The sequence below is a fragment of the Acinonyx jubatus genome, chromosome F2, assembly GCF_027475565.1.
Source record: "Acinonyx jubatus isolate Ajub_Pintada_27869175 chromosome F2, VMU_Ajub_asm_v1.0, whole genome shotgun sequence".
NCBI classification, from domain to species: Eukaryota; Metazoa; Chordata; class Mammalia; order Carnivora; family Felidae; genus Acinonyx; species Acinonyx jubatus.
The window spans coordinates 69,422,262-69,444,666 of NC_069394.1; the positions used below are offsets into that span (position 1 = coordinate 69,422,262).

General features: G+C 38.2%; 1 long non-coding RNA gene across 1 annotated transcript in view; it reads left to right on the top strand.

The window, feature by feature from the left end:
• Nucleotides 1-22,405, top strand: part of LOC128312774 (uncharacterized) — a 167,902-nt gene that overhangs the window by 136,572 nt on the left and 8,925 nt on the right. The gene's annotated exons all lie outside the window — the stretch shown is intronic.

A 22,405-nucleotide genomic window follows, 5' to 3' on the forward strand; every position in this document is an offset into this window, starting at 1 on the left:
ATTGTGCAAAATAGCAAGTGCTATAGGTAAATATGAATGAAATTCTCAATGTAACTTTTTAAAGCTAGAATATTCAGAATTACTGCATGTTCTACTCTGCAGGTCATGATTTTATAAAATATTTTTTCTTCCCCAAACATGCCAGTGTTCAATCCTGATTTAAATTTATCCTTATCTTTCTAAAGAAGTAAAGCTATAAGCAATTCTCCAAAAGCAACAATTTTCATCTTTAAAATTAGATTCCATCAGATCACATCAGTGAAGATAACTAAGACCACGGAATCGTCTCTGTACATAAAATGCCTGCCATGGGACACACTGGGGACCTTGATATCAGCTGGGTTTTTTTCCTGTGTTGAGCAAGTTCTGCATTATTTTTAATGCTGCAAAAGCTCTCCTCTGCAGTCTTCTGCACAATCTCTTGAGAACGTGTGCCTTGGTGTTGGGGTTGCCTGCATGATGATGCCTTTCAGAATATCAAACTGTTACTGAATTCTGACTCGTAGTGTTACTAGGAACAGAGAGTACTTCACTTATCAGTGACTTTTTATTTTGTGATGCTGCTGTTCTGCTCAGTCTGTAAACGTCAGATGGCCAATTGATTCTACTAGATACAGAATGCACATGATAGTATTGTTTTCAAGTCCTGTTGCTTTTACCCTCTAAACACCAGCTCTTCACAGCTTTTATACAACTACTGCTTTGATTTTTGCTTCTATCATTTCTTTCATTGGCTGTTATTTGCTGTTTATCCTCAGCTCTTACCTCACCTCCCCCACAATCATCCTTTGTATTATTTCCTAAATTATATTGCTTCTTACCTAAAATTTCTTATTGGCTCCATATAGTGGTCACAGAAGATAGTTGGTATGATTTTTCAGCAGGATGAAGTAAAAAAAGAAAGCCCACAGTCTTTTTTCCTGGCCCACCTACATGACCAAACTCTTCTTACACTGTCCTCCATTCTTCCCCCTCTCCTTCCACCTCCTTACCCCCCTCCCTTTTTCCCTACCTCTATCTCTTCCTTTCTTCTTTTATTTACTCATTGCAAAAATATGTGTTGAGATCTCACTATGTGCTAGGCACTGTCCTAGGCTCTGGAATACACTCATGAGTAAAAAAGACCAGTCTTCTCTTAGGCATATAGAATACTGAGGGGAGATACCCTTCCACCAGATCACAATTCCCATGTGTGTTAAGTTGCGGCCATGACAGGTACTACAAAGGAGCACAGTGTGAAAAAAGGATACACAGTGGGAGAACTTTACCTCGGCAAAAGGGATCTACGCAGGAAGATTCTACAGGCTGTATTTATTTACACGTGGCATGAAGTAAGAAATCTGTAACTGGTGGTTTTCATTTATTCAATTAGGGACCTACCATACTATGCTAGTGCTGGGGAAATAAAAAAAGAATACAAAATATAGAGACTCTACTCTCTCTACGGTAGTTAATTATCCAAGTTAGGGAGGCAGGAGCTAGGTCGAGGGCTCTCTTGGAGGAGGTAGTAATGACAGATGAGATGGAGTTTGAAAGCCTAACAAGGATGACAAGATAACAGCAGATAATTTGTGTCCTCTCTCTTTTTTCTTTTTAAACCTGACAAGAGATCGATCAATTGTATAGATCTTTCCAAAGCACCAGCTTTGGGTTTCATTGATTTTTCTGTATTGTTTCCTTGTTTTCAATTTCATTGATTCATGCTGCACTTTTAAAATTCTTATTTCCTTTCTTCTGCTTTCTTGCTTGAACTTTTGTTTGCTGTTCTTTCTCTAGCCTCCTAAGGTAGAGAAGATTAGATTAATGTTTTTAGATCTTTCCTCTTCTCATACATACATTCAGTGCTATAAATTTCCTTCAAATCACTACTGCCTTTATTGTATCCCACAAATTTCTATGTTTTATTTTTAATCTGTTCAAAATATCTTTTAATTTTTCTTGAGACTTCTTGACTTGTGTGTTGCTTATGTTGCTTAGAAGTGTGTTGGGTTAAAATAATGCAACACAGAGGCCAATAGACTGAGGTAGCTCTAATGCCTTGGTAACCTACCCGAGGACACTGAAACCTAAGCCAGACTCAGTGCACTGGTATCTGAGAAAATGAAACTTAAGAACAACCAATCACATACAGCCAACTGGGCTTTCCCAAGTAAGGCAGCTTCTTGAGCTATAGCCAATGAAATAACTTCTTTGCTCTGCTCCCTTGTCTTCTCTACAAAAATCTCTTCCCTAGTTCCTGTCCGTGAATCACTCCCAACCACTTGCATTGTCACTGCCTGATTTGCATCAATGAATGCTCAACTAAACTGTTGAAAGTTTTAATGTGCCTCAGTTCAGCTTTTAACAGTTCTGGATAAAATGCTTTCCCAGCCATGTTGAGAGGAACCATGTAAATTATGTGATAGGAATGACTTAAAAAGGAAGAATTCTATCATTGACCTTGACAGGATTTATAGGCAAAATATACTGGTGAAGCATTTCACAGTAAAGAAAGCTGTCATGAGTAATGTTGTCAGGTCAAAAAGGAAGTTAAGTTTCTATTATTACAACTTTGAAACACTAAGTTTCTTAAAGAATCAAAATATTAACAAATCAGGCCACTATATAAAAAGAACTTAAACATTTTACATAACAAGAAGAAAACAAGTACCCAATCGGAAACCTCTATTTGCTAAAACATACCATTTTTGGACTAAATCTGTGTGGATGGCCCTCTAGTATATAAGGTACAAATCTGATTGTCGAGATCTGCAGATAAAACCCATCTTCCCCGTTTATTCTTTGTGTCTTCTTGCCATCTTACTTAGATTCCTTGAGTTGAAGTTCCTCATACAATAAAGAATACAATGTTTACCTCAAAGTTGCTGTAGGAATAAAATTAAAAACATGAATGTAAAATAATGTGTACAGAGTAGGTGATCAGTAAACATGAGCTATTTCTCCTATTGTTGCTTTTAGAAGGCTTCTGATTCAAGTTCATGATTACTATAAGATAAATCTATAGAATTTCTTCACACTCATCCATTTCTGTGTATAACTTTTTAATTTATAATTGTACACCTTAAGAATGCTTTAAGAATCTGACACATTGAAAACTCTCTAGAATCACTAAAGTTCCACAGCTCTGAAGGAAAACAAATGATAGGAAAATTAGCCTATAATTTTAGTAATTGTCAAGGTGGCACTACCATGTCAGACTAATTCCTTTGGAAAATCTAAATTTTCAGTATATTTCTTTGTATTTTAAATGTGCCAGATGACATGTGATTGTATATTTACATGTTATAGCTATTACTTAGAAGGAAAATGATCTATGTCATGTAATTTCCAAGGAAGCAACAATAACTTAATTGTGCTCTTGTTGATTTTAAAGTGTAGCATGAAAAACATCCTTGGAGACTTCCAAAGATACACAAAGTACTCCTAAAGAGAGCAATAGAGACACCAGGAGAATCTAGCTGTGAATGTATTCCAAAAAAGCTGTTTATGTGTTAAGGGACCCAGTTTAATTCATAGTGTTACAGCTGTGAAGTTAATGTACAGATCTGAGATTCTATCACAAAGGACCATTATATGTACTTAACATGCCACTTAGTCCTATAATTTCCCCTTTTATAGTAATGCATAGTAATGCACATACATCTTAAAGTACTAGATGAGTGTTGTGATGATTGTTAATAATAACAGTAATGATGAACATGCCAATAACCACTATTTATTAACCACTATTTATTAAATGATCAAAATATGCTGGGTCCTTTCTTTAGTGAGCACTTTGTACACATCATCTCCTTGATTCTCTCAACAACCCAATTAAATCGATGCTATTATTATCTCTATCTTGAAGAAAAGGAACCTAAGGCTTTAGTAGATAATTTGCTGGGGAGGGTGTTTTTGGTTAAATACCCAGTCATCACTCCTCGTGTCCATGAACTTATTCCTTGCCAAAGAACATCAGGTTTTTTTCCAAGCATGAAAACACCTGGAGATGTTGGGTCCTTCTCCAGCTCCAGGACTAAAAACTGAGTGGTCTCATTCCAGCATATTCCTTCCATCTCCCTTGGGATTGACTGAGAAATGAACTTGAACACATATCTCCAAAAGAACTATAAGGTCTACTTTTGCTGCATGACTGGTAGGAAGAGTTTCTCACTTTTTAAAAAAAGCAAACAAACAAAAGCCAATGTTCTATCTTCTGGGCTTTGAGTGTTGTGAGGATGTAAGACCTAGATCTGCTATCAGCATCTTGATACTACAAGATGAATGAATGTGAAGACAAAGCCCTCAAGCCATCTCCCATCCAACACCCCAATACCAATTCCTCTTACCCTGCTCTATTTTTCCCATAGAATGCATCATTTTTAGCATACTATATAATTCCCTGTTATTATATTCAAGGTTTATATGCGTTATGCATTATTATATTCCTTGTTAATATATGTTATCATATATCACTATTGTGTTCATTCTTATATTATAGCTTCACTCCCTGGCAACAGTGTAAGTTCCACAAGAGCAGAGGTTTTATGTCTATTTCACTAATATGAACAGTGCCTGCCACAGGGAAGGCTCTGCTGAAGACAGGAGAGTGGAAACAATAGAGAAAAACCTGGATCACTGAGGTACAGAGCTAGCCATTCATCTTACTGCTACACTTCCTGTTTTGTGAATAATATGTTCCCTTGAAATCAGAATTATAGGCTTTATTCAGAGTCAAATATATCAAGAAGTAATACACCTACCAAGTTTTTCTGCTAGGAAAGATCATATATGAGATTCAAATGTATAGACATACACTTGTATGAATTTTGATCTGGACACTCAAAACCATATTTTTTTTTCACCAGCATGCTATACTGCACCATGGACATATTAATGAGAGATGCTGTGAGATCACCTTGAAGTGGGAGAAGGAGGTAGAGTGAAGTAATCATTCCATAAACCATAGACCTCCTGTGCATTAGGCATTGGAATGGACACTAGGAATGCAAGGGTTCACTGAACTTGCTCTTCATCCTAAGACTATACAGGGGGGTATACAGTGGACTTGGGGGAAGCATGAAGAAGTAACCTACCTCTCTCAATTAGGATGCTTTTAATAGTGAACAACAGAAAATCCCAATTGAATTCATCTACTCAAACATATGTGGGATTTATCATTTCATATAATAAGGAATCTGGAAGTTGGTGGTTTCAGGGTTGTTCAATTCAGAGGTATAATAAATGCTATTAAGGACACAGATTCTTTTTGTCTTCCTGCTCTGTCACCCTTAACTGGCTGTTCTCCTCATTATCTCAAAGTGGCTCAGTAATTCCAGCCATCACAACCTCCCCCACATCAATGTCAAGTAGCAGGAAAAAATAATTAACTTTCCTTTCTATTTTGCCAGCTTTATTGAAGTAGTATTGACAAATAAAACTGTAAGACATTTAAACAGACAACATGATGATTTGATGGAAGTGTACATATACATCGTGAAAGGATTCCATCACCTCACGTGTTTGCTTTTTTGGGGGGTGGTAACAACATTTATCTTAGAAAATTTCAGTTATACAGTATGTATTATCAACTATAGTCACCATGCTATACATATGATCCTCAGACCTTATTCATCTTATAACTGAAAGTTTGCTCTTTTTTAGACTGATCTCTCCCTACTTCCCCCACTCCTAGCCACTAGCAACTACTCTTCCACTGTTTTCTATGACTTCAACTTTTTTCTTCCTCCCTCCCTTCCTTCCTTCCTTTCTCCTTCCCTTCCTCCTTCTCTTTTTTCTCTTCCTCCTTTTCTTTCTTTCTTTCTTTCTTTCTTTCTTTCTTTCTTTCTCTCTTTTTTCCCTGCCCCCCCTTTTTTTAAGATTCCACATATAAGTGATACCCTGCACTATTTGTCTTTGTCTGGTTTATTTCACTTAGAACAATGGTTTCCAGTTTCATCTGTGTTGTCAGAAATGACAGAATTTCTTATTTTTTAAGGATGAATAATATTCCATAGTGCATATATACGCTACATTTTATTTATCCGTTTATCTATCAACTGACAGGTTGCTTCCAAGGGAACTGTTCCACGGGTAGCTGTACAGTGTCTCTGAGAAGAGGGAGCTGAGGCATTTCCTATGTTGCCATTTTGGTCAATTGCCCTTCACTCTTTAAGCGCTAAGGCAACTTCCCTAAAATATTCTCTAGGCAAATGTATTGTGTGTCATTGGATAGATTTGAATCATATGCACATTCCCAAGCCAGGCAAGGGAAATAAATGTAATAACCATGATTAATTTGGGAAAAGACAGACTTGTGCCCTGAATCTGCAAAGGTTTACTGGAAGTAGGCATTTTATTTAGCACAAGGTCACAGCACAGGGCTGATATCTGAAAAAGTAAGAGTATTCTTCATAAGAAGGGTAAGGGGGGATGGCTGTTGAGTGGACCTCAAGTGTTTGTGACTTTGGTTTAGTTCTCGTGTTACATGATCCTTCATAGGCATTTGGCAGAGTCACTCAAATCCTTTTCTGGATTTCTATGAAACAACTTTCTGTCAGCCATTTCCTAATTATTGTAAAAGTTAAATATAATGAATATAAAACAAAATATGCATATATGGTTTTGGGTATTGTGGCTACATTAAAAAAAAACCCAAAGCTTAGTTTAGTTGCTTAAAATAATAATCCTTATTTCCCATTCTTTTTTTTTTAAGTTTATTTATTTTGAGAGACAGAGAGAATGTGTGTGTGTACGTGCATGTAGGCAGAGGAAGGGCAGAGGCAGAGAAAGAATCCCAAGCAGGCTTTGCACTGTCAGCGTAGAGCCCAATGTGGGGCTCAATCTCACGAGTTGTGAGATCATGACCTGAGCTAATATCAAGAGTCAGATGCCGATCTGACTGAGCCACCCAGGTGCCTCCTCATTTCCCTTTCAATCTGCATCCTAGGCAAGGCTCAATAGGAATACTTTGTGTTAGTTCCACTGGGTGCCAGGGTGGCTGGAACGGTGGGGCTACGATCACTTGTGACTCATGCATGTGACACGTGAGCTAAGAAGCAGCAGCTGGGGCTCCTTGGCCATCTTTCCCATTCTCTGTATCGTCTCTCCATGTGATCTTTCAAACTGTGCCCTCAGGGATTCCAAGGTGTGTCAGCTGAGAGAGAGAAAAAGGGAACCAGGAAGAAGATTTATGTGGCCTCAGGTGTTATATAGTGTCGCTTTCACCATAGTCCTAGCATTCACACACGGGAGGAGGGAACAGGGAATTCGGCTTTTGTGAGGAGTGTCAACATCACATCCGAAAAAGAACATGTGGAATGAGACGTATTAGAGCACAGATATTAATATGTATTTTTAGAATATCATTAGTGATACTGTAAAGATTATTTGGGTGGGAAAATAGAAAACTTTATGGAAAGTTTAGCAAAAGAGACACATAGATAAAACCTATGATATATTAAAGTACTTCCAAAACTAAATTAAAACAGTACTGATGGCATATACAAAAATCAATGAAACCAAATAGACATCTTTAGAGAAAGGCCCTAAAAAACGTACTATATTATGTTAAAAGTATGACAAATCAAGGGGAAGACTTCTAAGTAAATATTGTCCATACAATTGTTTGCAAAATTAAACTCCAGAGGAGTTAAGTACAACCAAACAAAACGTTCTATTACCTAAAGGTAAAAATGTTAAAAATGCACAATTATCAGATATTTAAAAATGAGCTGCTTATTTAGTGTATAAGAAGATATTCAACAATATACGTAATCAAGGAAACCCCTAGCTCCACATGCAAACAGTATGCATTAGAAAGAAAATCAATTATGTCGGTATCAGTTATGTCAAAATCAGGTAAAATAGACTGAGGGCAAAAGAAGCATCAGATATAACATGGACATTGAGTACTGATAGAAGAATCAGAAACACGAAACAGTGAGGAATCTATATTCACTTGAGAGCAGAGCTTTAAAATCATGCAACAAAGATTGACAGAAGAGACAACTCCACAAACACTGTTAAAGATTTTAGCACGTCTCTTTCAGCGATTGATAGAATTGTGGCTACAAACAAACAAACACCTAAAGCTTGGTTGCTTAGATTAACAATACTTATTTCCCTTTCTTTCTTTTTTTTCTTTATTTTAAGAGAGAGAGTGCACATGTGCATGCGGGCAGAGCTGGGGCCTTGCCCCTCACAAATCACACACGCACAAATCAATGAAGCAACGATGATCTGAGCAATATTATCCCACTACCATGACCCAATTGATATTTATAGAACAATACATGCAACAATTGAAGATTACCTATTTTTGCAAGTGTGCATAGCACATTTGCCAAGGTAAACTGTATGCTGGCCTGTAAAAACATTTTCTTTTTTTAAAAATTTCACTATAATTCTATTAGTTCCAGACATGCAGTGATTCATATAGTGGTTCAGTAATTCTATTTCAAGATAAGAGTGCTAAAAATATTTTCAATACATTTCAAAGAATTGAAATTTTTAGAAAAGACTTTTTTTTACTACCAAAGTAGCAAAGGTAAGAAATCATTATGATAATAAATTTAGAAGCAACACAATTGGTGGAAAATAGGAAAACAGTTAAGAAAATTATCTACTTGATTTATGAAATGATTAAAAACAATTGAGTTTTAAAAAAACATTTTGAGTTTATAATAATATGAGAGATTTTTATATTATGTAAAACAAAAACAAAGTCAGTGTGTAAGTTCTACCTACCACATGATCACCATAATTGAAAACCTTAAGAGTATAGACGCACACTTCTGGCTACGACATGTTAACTGATACTGGAATTGTCCTTGTGGTGAAGATAACAGCAAAACTGAAAAAACATATATAAAGTAACTGTTTTCAGGTATTGAACATCAGGCAGCTGAGGAATGTGATTCTTGAAAGAAGAAAAATACCTAATGTGATATCCAAGATAGGTCACCCTGACTTTATGACTGGAGACACTTTCCCATTGTGGACCAGTGTTCCTACTGAATGGAGGAAGACTGGATATTTGGGGTTTTGAAATGTTGGAAATTTATGTGGCGGAACCTGAGCAAAGGGAGGGGAGGTGTAGGCTGGCAGGAAGGGTACAACCACATGGTAGGGGGCAGTTAAAATGGCGACGCGTGGGATCTTTTGAGGAAAAAATGACCCGTGATAAATTTCCTGTAAAGAAGGTGGTCACGGCTCTCTGAATCTAATGCTCGAGTTAAGTTCTTACTCATAAAGTGCTCTTCTGCCATTTCTCTTGTATTACAAGTCTTCAATAATTGTCGCCTAGGCACAGCAGTCCTGTGTTTGTGGTGTTTGACAGAACAGAAGTGGGTGGAAGAGGGAGAGCGTCTCAGGAAACTGGAAGTTATACTGAAGAATTTAGTCACAGAAGAGAAAGGTCCTATGTCACCAGGTCCACAGGACATACCTTTTCTAGTGTAATTTGAAGTCTATCTCAAATCATGTTTCATAGAGGTAAATAAATTCAAATGACGAGATGCAAAATGTGCTGAAATAACACAAAAATTAATGGATGTAATCATTTTATTCATAAAATCTGAAATTCCTTCCTAATCTGCATGTGATGGAAGACAGTTGGGCAATTATTAAATAACAACACATTATTAAAGGGAAATACTAGCTTACAGATATTAAACTTAGGGTGTGGGGTTCACTAACACATTCCCTGACATGAGAAATGCTGACAGGTTGTAACTGCACGGTACTTATAATAGAACTAACAGAAACCACCTCTGGGAGAGGGGGGTTGTTCTAGAGGAAATCCTCTGGGGATTTCTTGCTGATTCACCAAATCAAATGCCCCTTACTACAAAAAGGCCTCACTGGAGTCTTTGTTAGATTCTATAAGAATCTGTACTGACGGGTTCGGGATACCTGGGTGGCTCAGTTAGTGAAACATCCAACTCTTGGTCATGGTCTCATGTCGTGGTCATGGGTCAGGTCATGATCTCACAGTTAGTGAGTTCGAGCCCTGTGTGGGGCATCTGTGTTGACAGCGTGGAGCTTGCTTGGGATTCTCTGTCTCCCTCTCTCTGCACCTCCCCTACATACTCTCTTTCTCAAAAATAAATAAACATTAAAAAAAAAAAAGAATCAGGGCTGGTCAAGGCAGATTTGCTAAGATGTAAACCATAAGGGCAAAGAGAGGCACTTCATGGTACTTAGAAAGCTTCAAGAGTGACTTAGAACAACAGCATACGTCTGACTACTATAGTTGGAAATGAGAAGCTTAAAAATAGATATGGCTTTTTATTTAATTATACCATTTAGGCTCTTCTTTACAATGACAAATTGTGCTGTATACAGGAAAATATTTAAATCGCTTAAATAAAAATTCAGCACAAGCTGCTCTTGTATTTGCATGGCAATCATTTACTGCTTCTGTAGAAAGCATGAAAATCCTCTATGCTCTACTGACATTATGCTAGATAGACTGACATGTAAGGGTGCATCTGGGCTACTCTCTACTATCTGATCAAGAATTAGAGATATGAGGGGCGCCTGTGTGGCTCAGTCGGTTAGCGTCTGACCTCAACTCAGGCCGTGATCTTATGGTTCATGAGTTCGAGCCCTGCATCGCGCTCTGTGCTGACAGCTCAGAACCTGGAGCCTGCTTCAGATTCTGTGTCTCCCTTTGTCTGCCACTCCTTTGCTCATGCTCTCTAAATAAATAAATAAACAAACAAACATTAAGAAAATTTAAAAAAATAGGAATCACCACCATAAAATATTCGGTTATTGGTAGGTAAATATTCCACTTAAAAACATGCAAAGACGCCATCCTATGTAATACATGTATTTTGCACAATTTATTCAAACTGAGACACCAATTTGATATGCATATTGTGCTAACATTCTTACTCAATTCCTTTTCCTGCTTTAATAACAAGAATGTTTAAAACAATGTATCACTTACCCATTTGGAGACATAGTCATACTGATAGGAATTCACTTAAAAGTGTACATGAAGATACCTTGGAAGGCAAGTCCCACTTCAGCATGAAAAACTAAACATGGGGCTACTGTTTTGAGGTTTTATTATATTTACATATTTCCAAAGTCATTATTTGTTCATCAAATCAGCGTTTTGTTTATATTATCTTCAATTACTACATTAACAATAACATGTGTTATAATAACTTGTTGTAAGTGTGCTTTTTCCACATGAATAGATGATAAACTGTGATAAACAGGATGATAAACTTAATTTTAGAGAGACTACCTACTTCCAGAGCAAAATAGGTTAATTAAAACATTCCAGGTGCCTCAAAGGGAAATTCACATGGTACATAAGACAAAAAGAAAAAAAAAAGAGAAAGAAGAAAAATGTGGGGATGAAAGGCATATATACAAAACAGGTCACTAATCAAAAGGTCAATTAAGTTTGAATCTTCTAAGAAGAAAGAGACAGGGTGCACTCAGAAAAGTGTTCTCTTTATAAGGTCCACTAAGATCTTTCAATTTCCAAGTTCAATAGTTTCTACTTTCAGTACTTGCCAGTAAAATTACATTAATTTTTAAAGCGCTTTGCTGGCCTGAAAATATTACTTTGTCCTGAATGCTCACTTGATTACTGTTTTCTGAGGATTCTCCTGTTATAACAGATAACATTATGCAAATTTTTATAAGGCCACCCATGATACCAAAATACATTATACTAATAAACTGTCAGGGCTGGAGATAGTGAATGACGGCACTTCCATAGTCCAGATAGAAAGCCAGTTCTAAAAACAGATGTTTGGACTTAAGTTAGTAAAGTTTGTTTTTTGTTTTGGGGTGTTTTTTTTTTTTGGTCCATTTTACAGAAGTGGAAAACGTGTTGTCTGTGGATCATGTGGTGAAAAATATTAACTAACACAGGCCATGGAATCTTAATGAATAAGTTTAGGATGAATAAATTAATACAAATTTCCATGATGAAGGAAAGGCTTCCAATCAAATGCAGCAACCTGTAAATCTGTTGACATCACAGGTGATTTTTTATTAATGACTCTTCTTACGGTAGAAAATACCTCATATACTAGAGAGCATTGGTATCCTTCACTCAAGTTAGCCTTAGGTAGAAATCTTAGAGCTCACCAAGATAAAGGAACTGTGCTCCAGAGAACTTAATTATAGCTCGGATGACTGAGAATGATAATTTCCTTGGAAAAAAGTCACCATATTAGATACAAGTTCTTTCATTTATTTGACTTACCCAGAAAAGTCCATAAATTCTTGCTTTCCTTAATTTTCACTATATAGACACATGGATTATATTATTGTTTCCTAACCGTTATGATAATAAATGACTTTTAACTGATAATAAAATTATAAAGAATATTGTATTTGTTTTATTGCATTTATTTTTTTATTTTATGCTCTACCCATTATTAGAACTGTGTGTTGTGGGCCGTACCTATTCATAATTATAGCCATTATTCTCAGAGGCTCATCATAGTCAGAAAATTTATATTCCCTGTGCTTTTTGTCACTTATGTTTTTTTTTTAAATGTGTAGTTCACAATTTGGTTGAGTGAGGTGTCACATCTCTCGTGTTGCCTTCAAAATGGAGGTTTTCCTGCTACAACTTACTTTTAGAAGAGTATAAACTGTAGAAATGACCCAGGCTCCTGACTCTGGAGGTTTGAAAAAATTGGATAATGTAAATAGAAAGTTAATAGATTGAGAAGATTTTGAAGTTCACTTCCAAATGTACAGCAAGAAAAGCTGGACAAACCGTAAATTAAGATTTTTATTGGACCCATCAGAAAACTGAGGTTTCAGGCACATTTGGAGAGACAGGCACATCCAGAGACAGAACAGAGATCTACCTACCTGGAGCAGAAGCTATTAGGAACACTTAAATGATAGAGCACAGTTTTAGGGGGCTCCCACCCTTCCATGGACTTTTCCTCCAGGAAACCCACCAGGTTCTCACGTGACGACCTGAGAATGACCCCTTTAAGGGCTTCCTCCAGAAGGTGGGGAGTGGGGGAGAGTCACCACTGTAAAATATGCCCAGATTGTGACAGAGGATTCCTCCCCACTCTATGCCCCTCCAGACTTCCAATCTCAGCAAAGAAGGAAAGAAACTTAGCAGAGGCCAGGACTTTGAGGAAATAGATTGGGAACCAGGGAGGGGAGGAGGCAATGGAAGAAGTGGGGGGTGGGAGCTACAAAGCAGCAGAAATACTGTGAGGTCACAGTCCTGAGACAGTCTTCACCCAAAGACTTAGGTTTAATTAGAATGTTACAAACACTTCCGCTCCCCAACACCTTACCACCATACCAGTAGCTTTCTAGTACAATAACACTGGATTGCAGCTAAATGAACTGCCAAGATACAGACTCTCAGAAGTGGATTACGGGGGGGGGGCAAGTCAAGAGAGGAGACGAAGACACCAAAGGAATTCAAAGCCTTGGTGACTATAACTACAGCAGATGTTAAACACAGCTTAATCCTAGCCACATTGATACAAATTCTCCAGTGAAAGATCTACTTACCTCAGTTCCTATTATCTGATAACAATGTGTCTAGTTTTAAAAAAAATCACAAGGCATGCAACAAACAAAAAACTACTCTCTGAAAAGACACAGCAGTCATCAGAAGCAGACTCAGATATAACAGATGTGGGAATGATCAGAGAATTGAAAATAACCATGGTTAATAATTTAGGACTGTAAGAATAAAAGTAGCATACAAAAGTAGATGAGTAAAGTATGGGGCACCTGGGTGGCTCAGTCACTTGAGTGTCTGACTCTGAATTTCGGCTCAGGTCATTATCCCAGGGATGTGGGAGTGAGCTCCGCATGGAGCTTACTTAAGATTCTCTCTCCCTGTACCCCTCTCCCACCCCACCCCACTCTGTCTCTCAAATAAAAAAAAAAAAATAGATGGGCAAAGTAGACAGAAAGATGGAAACTCCAAGAGTGAAAAGTGAATGCTAGAGAAAGAAATTCGGTAACAGAAATGAAGAATGCTCCTCAGGAAACTTTAAGTAGCTGGGAAAAGAATCAAGAGGTGTGAAGATAGGTCAATAGAGACTTCCTACACTGAAATGCAAAGAGAAAAGGAAACATTAAAAAAAAATAGAACATCCAAGAACTGTGAGACACTATCCCAAAGTATACATACGTATTCATAATTGAGAAATCAGAAGTGGAAGAGGAAAGGGAGCAGAAGAAAAATTTAAAGTAGTAATGGCCAAGAACTTTCCAAAATTAAAGACAGACACCAAACCACAGACCCATGAAACTCAGATGATACCAACAGAATAAATTTTAAAAGCAAAAACAAAAAGCCACACAAATATTTAGTCATATTACCATTCAAACTGCAAAAAGTTGAAGATGAAATCTTGAAAGAAGATGGGGAAATGAAAAAATATGTGTAGTGTTACCTCCAGAAAACAAAGACTTGTCATCAGAACACATGTAAGCAAAAGAGTGGAGTGAACTATTTAGAAGGAGAAAGCGTCAACCTTGAATTCTTTTTTTTTTTTTTTCTTTCCTCTTTTTCAACCTTGAATTCAATATGCAGCAAAATTACTTTGGAGAAAAAGAGACAAATTTTTTCTCAGATAAACAAATACTGAGGGAAATCATTGATAACAGACTCACCCTTCTTCAAGAAATGTTAAGAATTCTTGGGGCACCTGGGTGCACTTGGTTGAGTGTCTGACTTTGGCTCAGGTCATGATCTCCGGTTCGGTTCATGAGTTCAAGCCCCGCATCCGGCTCTGTGCTGACAGCTTGGAGCCTGGAGCCTGCTTCGGATTCTGTGTCTCCCTCCTTCTCTGCCCGCTCTCACTCTCTCTCTCTCTCTCTCTCTCTCTCTCTCTCTCTCTCTCTCTCTCAAGAATAAGTATTTAAAAAGAAGAAGTAGAAGAAAAGAAATATTAAGAGTTCTTTAGGCAAGAGGAAAATGATATGGATCAGAAACTTGGATTTATATAAAGAAAGTATCACATAAAGAGAAAGAACAAATGTTTTAAAAATCCTTATTTTTCTTATTCTTCGTTGATCTATAAGACAACCGTTTAAAGCAGTAATCGTAACAATGTCATTGGTATATGGAGAAATATGAATATCAGCAATTTCACAAGGGATAGGAGGGAGAAATTGGGAATATTCTGTTACAAACTGACTATACTGCATGCTAAGTTATAGTGGTATTTGAAGGTGGACTTTGATTAAAAATGTGTATTTTACAGTAGGGAAACCAATAACATCTTTAAAATAAGTGTAATTGATATGCTTAGGAAAGATAAAAATGGAATCATAAAAAATGCTCACTTAAAACCAGGAAAGGCAGAAATGAGAAAAAAGAAAAATCAAATGCAATGAATAAAAAGCAGTTACAAACAAGAGAGCATTAGTCCATCTGTATCAATAATTACTTTAAATGCGACTGGTTTAGATATACCAATTTAAGATTCAATTTCTAAATTTCAGAGTTTGGTTCTTTTTTCTGCTGCACGTGGTATTTTGAATTGGAAATACTTTAGAGAGCCAAGTAAGAGTTCTAAAGCTAGGAAACCCAAATCCCAGTTTCCTCCCAACTGGCTACAATCTAGCCATTATACTTAATAAACTTTCTAAACATTTTTATGCATCATCAGTTCCTTTTTATTTTCAGTAGACTGAACTTTGGCAGCTGTGCTTTGTATATTTTGTTTGTATTCAAATAGATGCAGTTTATTTAATACATTTATTACTTACAATTAATTTAATTTTAAATTAATGAAATAGATATAATTTCTTTAATTTATTACTAGTTACTACTTACGTTTAGCTTTTCCTAGGAGTGACTTATTTCTACCTGGGCAACTCTCAAAAGAAATCTTGAAATAAGACACTAGTCGAAGTCTAGAAACTGGTAACACCTGTATTTAAGAATAATTACTCTAGGAAATGATCCAGAAGCATTTATAGAAACAGTTTTAGAAATTGAGCAAAGTCTGTGCCTTCCTTTGAACTATAAAAATCGTGTCTTTAATATTCTAATGTTGGTGTCAAGTAGGCATTTTTTTTTTATACATAGACACTTTTGGTCACCAGAATTTTTTTTTTATGTAGGTCTGATATTTACTATCATATATATCCTGTTCTTTATTTTGATTCTCAGACATAGATGGGAGAGGGAAGTGACAGAAGGGAGGTGATGGGGGTAGATGTCTCTAGGCTTTGAGGATCTTTATAGTTAAACCTGCCTTTGATTTAATTCTAAAGAAATTCATACGCCTGTGGATCTTGATTTTTATTTTTACTGCTAAATGGTACTTTTTCAAGGGATGCCATTAAAGTAAAGAAAATAGGAGAAGTCAGCTTAAAATAGTTATGTTTCTTATTCCAGAGACCTTAGAGTTGTAAGTGAACATAATTTCTAAAAAATAAAGTTCTAATATTTCCTCACTGAAATGGTGACCTAATTTTTTTCCTCTGGAGCTTATAGAGAAGAGCCGTATGCAAGCTGAAATCTGTATTGTGTCTTATCATGATGTTTAATGCAAATACAAAGATTTGGGGGAATGTTTTCTCCAGAGACAACCAGGAAATTTAATTTAATTTACTGCTAGGTAACCCAGTCTAATGATAAACACAATCAGTCTAAACTTTCAAGTAATCACTGTAGCCTCGGTTGCATGAATTGCTGTTAATGAGTGGTATGTCTGTCTTTAGTGGTTGCCAGTGGGTTTTGTTTATTTTTTTAAGCAGATGGGTTAACTTTTTTATACATAGTAGCAGCATTTATTACTCTGTGTTAGAGTCACTGTATTGACCAGGTCTGTGCACATATAATTGAATAACTACACCAAAATATATTGTCTCTGCCATTTTTATTTTATACTACAGTCTCCCTCCAATTAACATATGAAAAGGAACAGTATTTTAAATAAAAGTAAGTGTTTCATCTGTGTAATTATGTTATAGTGTCAGTTCCAGAGTATAAGCATGAAATGATTCCATTTTCTCCAGTAACTCCCTCTCTGATGCTTCTGTGCCAAATCCCCCTTTCTGGTTCCTTAATGCACCAGGCAGAGATTCTGCACCAACTTTAGCTGTTAAAATTTGGTTGCTAATACATGCTCTCACGTCTCCTCCGCTGGCCAAGCAAACCACACGTGTGGCTTTGGCTCCAGGTTTCCTCCCCTCCCCGCACTTCCTCTCCCAGACTCTGCCCCCCACCCCTCCCAGGGCAGGGGACAGAATAGAGCAGTGGTTCTCATCTTCCTCAGCCAGACTAAAGCAGGAGAGAGGTTGGGAAGGGATCGCTGTCACCCAGCTTCCCTGGTGTTCCTGGGGTTCTGCTCATGTGACAGTCTCCAAATGTATCCACTTCACTCATGAGTAAAAGCAACATTTTTGTCTTAATCAATCTTTAATTGTCTCAACATATGAGAGTTAGGCTACACTGTGCCAAAAATACGCCATTGAGCCGTAGACTGAGGCAGCTCTAACAGCATCTAGTACAATGTGTGTCTCCACCTTTTTAATAAAGGAAATTCAAGCAGTATGGGTGGAATTCTTGATGGAACAAATTGAACGTAAGGTCGTTCTACAATAACAATGTGTAAAACAAATAGAACACCAGTAAATGCTGTTAAGATTGTGGATTCTGCTACTGTGATGTTAATTCATGTATTTAATGGATACCATCTCATGGTTGAGAAACTTCAATTAAGAGGAAAATCCAAATGAATTTTACGTGACATTCGCCAATGCTCCTAAGAGTATAGAAGAAAGCCTGATAAGCATGCTTATTTGCATGTCTCTTACTGTTTTCCAACTTATGCCTTCCAGTAGTTTTGTACAATGACAAAGAACACTACCCCACAGTTAAATAAATGATGAACATTTAGCTGGAGAGCCTTGCAGGAACAGAGCTTATGACATGAACATGGAACACTACCTTCTGGGATATTATAAAGGAAAAAAAAAAAAGTCATTGAATTAGCTATACAAATTTGCCTCTGTATCTCACTTGACAAAAATCACATTTATCTAAAAATTTTCTCTTTACACAGAGAAAGTTTCTTATTGATGCATGAGAAATTATGAGTTAAGGCTTTGGAGTGGCCTTGAACATGAGAAGCACTGGAGTAGCTGTGCATTTGATGTGTGATTTACTGGGGTGACTGTCACAGGATGCCCACAAGAGTTCTAGATCCTTCACTCTAAAAAAGCAAGGCTGAGAATGCTGGTTAGGCAGAATGATGAGGCAATAAAACCAATCATATAGGGAAAGATGGGGAAACAGATTGGCTGGAGCCTGAGCAGCTTGGACCATAAGATAACCTTGAGGAGACAAGTTATCGACTGAGACAATAGAATGGAAAGACAGAACGACATCTTGGGACCTTGTGTCTTTGTGAAGCTGTTATATCATCTCTAGACTGTGTAATATTAGATTTCTTTTCTATGCGGAAATATCTCTTAAGCCATTGTTTTTGGAGCTTTTCTGTAGTATACAACCCAATCTATACATGCAAATTTTAATTTAGAGCTGACAAGCATGGCAATAGGAACATAAAAATATACCAGAAGGTCAGCTTCTATTCCCATGAAATTTTCTATATAATGAGAAACAATCTACGTTTCTCTAAATTTATCTAATTTATCTAAAATTAATCACAATAGTAATAGTAGTAATAATAATGAAATGTGAAAGTGTTAGTTTGTGCTTGTCTGGGAAGCTCTTTATCTTCTTCATTTCTGAATGATAATCTTACTGGGAAGAGTATTCGTAAGTAGATTTTTTTCCTTTCGGCTCTTTGAATATGCCCTGCTGCTCCCATCTGGCTTGCAAAGTTTCTGCTGACAAATCTGCTCGTGGACTTATGTGGTTTCCTTATATGTAACTACTTGCTTTTCTGTTGCTGCTTTTAAGATTCTCTCTTTATCTTTGACTTGACATTTTACGTGTCTTGGTGTGGTTCTCTTTGGGTACATCTTATTTGAAACACCCTGGGCCTCTTGGACCTGGGTGTCTGTTTCCTTAACTAAATTAGGGAAGTTTTCTGCCATTATGTCTCCAAATAATTGTTCTGCCCCTTTTTCCTTCTCTTCTCCTTCTGGGACCCCTATAATGCCATGCGGTTATGCTTGATGTTGTTCTAGATGTCCCTTAAGTTATCTACATCTTTTTTTAATTCTCTCTTTTCAGTACTCTGTCTGGATGAGTCCCAATGCCCTCTCTTCCAGATGGCTGATCCATTCTGCTGCTTCATTTCGTCTTTTGTTGAACCCTCTGGTGTATTTTTTCAGGTCAGTTATTATATTCTTCAGCTCTGTGGCTTCTGTTTGGTACCGACTTATGTTTTCTGTCTCTTTGTTGAGGAATATCACTGTGTTCATCCATTCTTGTACCACATTTGGTGAGCATCTTTATGACCATTACTTCTTTCTCATGTAGGTTATTTTTCTTCATATCATTAAGGTATTTTTCTGAGGTCTTGTCTTGTTCTTGCTTTTCAAACATATTGTTCTCTTTCTTCATTTTGCTTGACTCCGTGTTGTTTCCATATACGAGGCAAAACAGCTACCTCTCTCAGTCTTGAAGGGGTGGCCTCGTGTAGGTGATTCATTCAACCTTGCCCTGGCTCTTGGTTGCCTCATGGACCTTGATGACTGTCTAAGCTACCTGACTTATTTTTTGTATGTCCAGTTGTTTTGTTGAGGGTGTGCCAAGACCTGTCAGTGATCAAAGGGGAGGAATCTCATTTAGCACCTAATTTCAGGCTGATTGGAAGCCAGACCCTCAAGCAGCAGCATTTAAAGTGCAAATATATGGGACATCTGGGTGGCTCAGTCGATTAAGCATCCAACTTCAGCTCAGGTCATGATCTCACAGTTCATGGGTTTGAGCTCCACGTCAGGCTCTGTGCTAACCGCATGGAGCCTGGAGCCCGCTTCGGATTCTGTGTCTCCCTCTCTCTCTGCCCCTCCCCCACTCACGCTCTGTCTCTCTCTCAAAAGTAAATAAATATTAAAAATAAAATTTAAAAAATAAAGTATGTAAATATATACAGTGTCATGGGCCCCCAATTGTAAACCCTGCTGACCTCCAGACCAGGAGATCTGGAGGTGTCCCCTAGGTGACACTTGGCAAAAATCAGGCTCCAGACAAGTGCATAAGGCCCTTTATGGGAAGTCTCACTGAGCTATAGTGAGCCATGGATAGTGTCTCCCTGCTTATGTTTCCTGGGAGTGCCTCTTTAGCCTCTACATGTGTGGGAAACCTGAAGTGCGTCCCTGAGGCTGAAGCTCCAGGCTGAGTAAATTTCTGTCTGTGCAGTGTCCTGCTGGTGCTGGCCTACCAAGTACTGTCTTTCCAGCTTTGAAGGCCCCATGCAGAGACACCAGTCTCTTGTCCACCAGGGTCAGGCGATCAAGGGGTGCCCCTTGTGTATACTTCTTTTACCTGCTGGCTTTAGCAAGGCTGCTGGAGGGTGTAGTGGGTGGGCCACTCACTGGCTTCAGAAAGGCAGTAGGAAAATGTCTTGACTACAAGTGCCTGTGGCTTCAACAATGCAGTAAGCGAGTACCTTGTCTGTTCACATGCACTGGCTTCAGGCTGGGAGTGGAAGAATGCCACAGCTATTTGGCTCACCAGCCCCAGCCAAGGAGCACAGGAGCGCCACAACCACCCACATTCTCCTGCCTTAGACAGTGCCCCAACCGCTTTCCCTACCCATCCCAGCAAGAGGGTGGAAGCGTGCCATGCCCAAGCTCACCCCCCTGTGCTAGCAGACTACATGGAGTGTGCAACAATGGCATCTGCCAGAACCTCTGCCTCCGGGGATCATTTTTTTTTTAAATGTTTATTATTTACTTTTTGAGAGAGAGAGAGAGAGAGAGAAAACCAGCATGGGCAGGGGAGGGGCAGAGAGAGAGGGAGACGCAGAATCAGAAGCAGGCTCCAGGCTCTGAGCTGTCAGCACAGAGCCCGACACGGGGTTTGAACTCACGAACTGTGAGATCATGACCTGAGCTGAAGTCGGACACTTAACCAACTGAGCTGTCCAGATGCTCCAAGGGGGAGCATCTTAATTGTCCCCTGTACCTCCAGCTGAAACCTCCAGATCAGCAGCTGACTCACCCTCACGTATAATCTAGACATTTTTCAAACGCTGATGATGTTTTTCCACTGGGTCTAGGGGTGAGTGTGAGGGTACATGAGCCCTCCAAAAGGGGACTTTCGGTTTCCGATAGCACTTTGGGACCCCTTGTGTCAGCCCCACTGATTTTCCAAGCCAGGTGTCCCGAGGGCTCACCTCTCCAGTGCAGATTCCAGGAGCCAGGGCGCCCAGTGTGGGTCACCGTTTCTTCACTCTTCCGGCGAAAACACCTGTCTGGTGAGATTGCACCCTATTGTGTGTTGCTACACCAGACTGTGTCTCTGCCTCTCACCCAATTTGATGTGGCACTTTTATTCTTTGTTGTTGAGAGCAGCCATTGGAGCATTCAGATCCTTTTCAGAAAGAAATAACCCATATGTAGGTGTAGATTTGGTGTGTCCCTGGGAGAAGGTGAGTTCAGGATCTTCCTACACTGCCATCTTTCTGCTTACGGTTTTAATTTTACATTGGAAGAGAATGGAAACAATCAGCTGGCAAATTTCGCCTCAGTATAAAAGTTAGAATTACAGGTCCCCAAAATCAATGGTTGTCAATCAAAGCCTAGACACCGGGTGATCTGATGAATAATTTAAAACTGATTTATTAACTGTGCAGAAGTGAAGTTAATCGCGCAGGGAGACACAATGTCAGTTGCCAGCAATTTACTATGTTTTTGAAAATCATAGGCAGCAATTTACCAAAAAGATTAGGCCAGTTACTGTACACGTGTGGCATTTTCCTGATTTAAGATGTCACCCTGAAAGCTGTAAACTGACAACTGGAGTTTGGAATGAGGTTATAAAGTTTATGAAGAACTGCTTTTACCTGAGAATGCCTGTATTTCTGCTCTGGTGATACCTGCATTCACACCTCCTGCTGGGATTAAACATGTGTATGCAAATGAGCACTGTCAGAGAGGGCAGTGCACCTTCTCTCGGAATCATTAAAAGCACCTTGCATGACTCAGTGCTCTAATGCACTAACTGGTCTGTGGTGATGGGCTTTTATTTCTTGGAGCTCACGTTAGTTCAGAGAAAACACTATGAATACATTTTATTGATTCCTCAACCATCCCAACAGATATAATTAATATAATTACTTTAATGCTGTGCCAGAATTATTATTTTTTAGTTGCTTTTCAAAAGGATATGGTAGGACCAAAGTAGAAAATTATCTTTGGATAGCACAGCAATAATTGTTATGGGCGAGATTCACAGAGGGCAGATAAAATTAGTGGACAGAACGTTAAGGAGAGGTAAGTTATCTGCATAGATTCAGAGTAT